Source organism: Bactrocera neohumeralis, unplaced genomic scaffold, assembly GCF_024586455.1.
Source record: "Bactrocera neohumeralis isolate Rockhampton unplaced genomic scaffold, APGP_CSIRO_Bneo_wtdbg2-racon-allhic-juicebox.fasta_v2 cluster09, whole genome shotgun sequence".
In the NCBI taxonomy this organism is placed as follows: domain Eukaryota; kingdom Metazoa; phylum Arthropoda; class Insecta; order Diptera; family Tephritidae; genus Bactrocera; species Bactrocera neohumeralis.
Genome location: NW_026089622.1, coordinates 731,435 through 735,753, shown reverse-complemented (window position 1 = coordinate 735,753; position 4,319 = coordinate 731,435). Strand labels below are relative to the sequence as shown.

The window sequence follows — 4,319 nt, the reverse complement described above, 5'->3', positions numbered from 1 at the left end:
AACATACAGACAAATGTGCCAGGGAAATAACCCTGCGAACCACGGCTACCCGCTTGAGACAAATATTCCAATACAACTACACATTTTTTCTCTATACACTAACACCAACGCACATTTTCGGGTTATTTTTTGTTTACCTAAATGCGATGAAAAAAAGTTTCTTTCATCTCTTGATTTATTTGAATGAGTGCGAAGGAGAAAACATTATTGTCAATAGTGACAAAAGAAAATCCCAAAAAGTGTAATAAAAAAACGATTGAAAGACGCATGTCATTCGTGATCGTACTATCGTAAGGGAGGCTCGTACAACAAGAAGGTAAGTTAATGCTTTTTTTTAAATAATTTGCAAATAATTACTTCATTTGTTTTTATAGCATTGAAATTAGCAGCTGCAGCAATATCATCAGAAGCAGCAAATTTAAATTGTTAAGTAACTATGTGAGAAAAAGTGTGTGTTGTTTGAAATTGGATTGCGCAGTTCAACATAATACGCAAAAATAATTACATACATATGTATATAAGTATGTATTTTATGCGTTTAAGGCGGCCTGCACAATCCAATATAATATGTGAAAACAAATGTTTGCCTTATATTTTAAATAATCAGATAATATTATTCTTTTATTTCAGATATTATTATGATTTTTATTTAATTATTCTTTCTTTTCAGATTTTATCACTATTTTTATTTAATTAATATTGGCTTTCAGAGTAAATTCTGTTTGTATGTAATATATTTTATTTTTTCAGATAATATTTATCTTTTTTTTCAGATATTGTTATCATTTTATACAATTAATCTTTCTTCAATGTAATTATTATTTATTTTCAGGTATTAATAATCTTTATTTTATTTTCAGGTATTTGTCTTTTATAATATTTTTCCACTCTTTTTTTTTCAGGTTTTAATAACCTTTATTTTATTTACAGGAATTTGTGTTTTATAATATTTTTCCACTCTTTTATTTTCAGGTTTTAAAAATTCTTTTCTTTATTTAATCTTTTTTCAGGTATTAAATATTTTTATTTATATAAATTGTAATAAATTTTTTGTAAACATATAAAAAATAAAATAAAAATTTTGAAAATTAAAAAGTTTAGTTTGAAATTTTAAGAAATTTTAAAAGTAGGAATCAAAAAATGCAACCCTGCATCAGCTATTTAAAAAGAGAAAATGCAACCCTGCATCAGCCGTCGATTGGGGATATTAGAGCAGGACAGATATACTTTTTTATATGACACTGCTGAATGAGCGCAACAAAGATGTATGATCACATATATACGTACGTGAGTAGGTAAAATATCTGCCAGGCTTAAGAAACATTCTATATGTTTACCACCACGTTTACCACCATGTTACCCGCTAATTATCTGGTGTTTTACCCGCTCATGGTTGGCAGGGAATATATGTACATATGCATGTGTCATGGAGCGTGAGGTTTTTTTCGTTACCGAATTTCTGGATTCGGTCTCCGCGCTCAAGACCCGCGATAGAAGCTATGCAATAGCTTAAAAATTGACTTTTTGAAATTGTTCAACTTTCCGACTTATCCTCACAAAAAGTTTACGGTTTTTTTTTATATCTAAACCGTTCAGCCGTTTTCGAGCCTTAGCGTTACTAACACATCAGAGAGCTGCAACGTGTATGATAAAATCAGAACAAACAGTCGTGCTAGAAACACAATCAAATCAATTCAGTTCAGCATAGACACCATTGTTAAACAATTCGTGTAGCCGCCAGCGTCAACTGACCTGATGCAACACGAACAATCTGTACTTCGGCAATCACGATCGTGTAAACGTATGGCTGGCTTCGGTTGCAATCGTATTATATGATACTGATTTGAATCATGTGTCACTGATTTGAATCATGTGTGGCAAAAAATGTATCAGCTTTGAAAATGTGCGCGTGTTACAAATTTTCGAAGCGTAAACAATGGAAATTGCGTCGAATACGTACATATGTACATACATTTGTTGTATGTATGTATCTACTCGATGGAATTTCCATTTTACATATAACATATATATATACATACATACATGTGTATACAAACATATCCCAGTTAGAACAGTGACGGTCATGTTACCTAGTGACATGCCGGTAACGCGTGCCGGTTTAATTGTCACTTTTTCTTATCACGTTCTTAAGGGCGAATCAAAAAAGCTCCCAAAACTTTTATATACATGTGATCTTGTATCACCTTCTCGCTCACACTTTCATTAAATTTGGTATAAATTAACAAAACTGGTTTCAGAAAAGTGTGACGGTGCATTCTGCAATAGCCTAGTGGGTAAACCACTCGCTTGTCATTCCTTCAACCTAAGTTCGAAACCCTTAAATATAAAGATTTTTTTTTTTATAAAATATATTTTTTTTTACTAATTTTAATAACAAAATAATTTTATTTAAATTTACATTAAATTCATTTCTTTCATCTTTTGACATTTTTTTTAATAATATAAAAACTATTTCAATAAATTATTATATAGATACAAAAATAATATATACATATACATATGTGTAAAAAATTATTACAATGTTATCATTCTTCAGCTTTTCGCTTTCTACATTTTTTTTGCTTAAATCTATGGTGGCTCATTTCGATGGACTTCCGCATTTGTTGCTCGAAATTTGCAAGTCCACAAGTGATGAAAGAATCTATAGAAAATGTAATGAAAAATCAATTTAAAATACATCTTTTTAGGTAAATATGTATGTATAAAATTTACCATATTATATGTTGGACAACAGAAACTCTGATAGCGGTTGCTTGCCTCCCCTACCGTCCCAGTTACACAAAGTCAGGAATTCGTCAGTGTACAGATGACAACTTTTGTAGTTGGGTGGAAATAGTTTTTAACATGTTAAAAACATCTGAAAAAGGTGTAAACATAATAAAGTAAAAAATTTTAAAAAATGCATTTTAACAATATATTGGATTACCATTTCCATCCACAGGCAATTTGTTTCCTTGTTGTTTTGAGAAGCTTGCCTCTGAGTTGTAGCAACCAGAAATGTTGAACTTCTTCCATTTAAATGTCAATTGTTCTACACTAACAAATGCGTAAAAATAAATTGAAAACTAAAATGACAATTTTACATGCACCTTTTACGGGAGTCGAAGAAGTTGTTCGGCATTCCTCCAAATAGGTGTCATCATAAAGCGCTGGTGAATCCATCTGATTAAGAAATAAAAATTGGGCAGCATCAAAATTCATTTTAAATAACTTAACATAATATAATAAAATACCACCGGGATACAATAATTACAGCGGTACTAATTTGAAAATTCATGAAATAGATGAAGTAAAATCGGAATTAGAAGAAACTTGCCTTCATGTGGAATAGAAAAATCTAGCACAATATTATTTTCATTTTCAAGTTGAGGAAATGAATTTCTCTCAAAATGATTTTGATTTCCTCTATATAAAAAAGTTCCACTTGGAATCGTTTGAATATTTACTTTTTTTCGGCTGGTACCTAGGAGACTTTTAGCCGTTAGAGGTAAATCTGTGCAACCTATTTTTCGCAACGTTTGCAGAAGATCGGTTACTGTATTATGGGATACCCTATTTCTTAAAGCCCAAGCTTTTAATTCTAAACTAAATGAATTATTTTTTATCACTTTTAAAATTTCGCTATCGCTATTATTCCTATCACTAACATAGCTATCACTGCAATTTGAAGAAAAATCAAGGGAGCTTAATGAACGACATTCCTCCACATCAGGAACACAATCAAGATTAAAAGCATTTTTTCCCGGCTCATATACATATGTATGCACTAAATGTATTTTTCTTCGTATTGAATTAGTATTTGTTTTACTCACCCTTTTTCCAAATATTATTGCACTTGAAGACACAAAATATTCACAAATATTAAAGAAACACAATTATTTGCATAAATATGCACAAGCACAAATCTGCACAATTCTCAATTATCGACGCGTTTGTAACCGAATTCTTTTTTTCTTCGAATTCAATTTGTCACAACGAACAAGCAAACGTCAAATTCACGGTATCATGCTGTACGCTTTCACATCCATCGTTTTCAATAAGCGGTGAAAGCTAAAAAATTTGTTTGTCTTCTTTTGTTTTAAACAAACAAAAGACACAATAGATTGACTTCTTACTCATTTCAAAGATTTGTGAGGGAGTGTTAGTGACAAGTAAAAATTGTGTAAAAGTATTGGAGTTTCGGTCACGCAAGTTTTGCTGCGATCTAGTTGAAATAGAACAGAAGTGCACTAGAGAAAATCAGTGTTTAGGGGATGATATACAAACCGAACGCTGTCGATCATTTCAATCATTGAAGC

At 30.9% G+C, this 4,319-nt stretch overlaps 1 long non-coding RNA gene across 2 annotated transcripts; it reads right to left on the bottom strand.

Annotated features, from left to right (window-relative positions):
- Nucleotides 1-2,588: 2,588 nt before the first annotated feature.
- LOC126764010 (uncharacterized) lies at nt 2,589-3,739 on the bottom strand. Of its 2 annotated transcripts, none has more exons than XR_007667770.1 (3): nt 2,948-3,739; nt 2,734-2,878; nt 2,589-2,662 (listed from the first exon to the last, which is right to left on the bottom strand). It is a non-coding gene; the product is annotated as an uncharacterized LOC126764010 (long non-coding RNA). The 2 variants fall into 2 exon arrangements; XR_007667769.1 differs by having other exon boundaries at nt 2,589-2,878; nt 2,948-3,052; nt 3,111-3,739.
- Between the last annotated feature and the right edge of the window lie 580 nt (nt 3,740-4,319).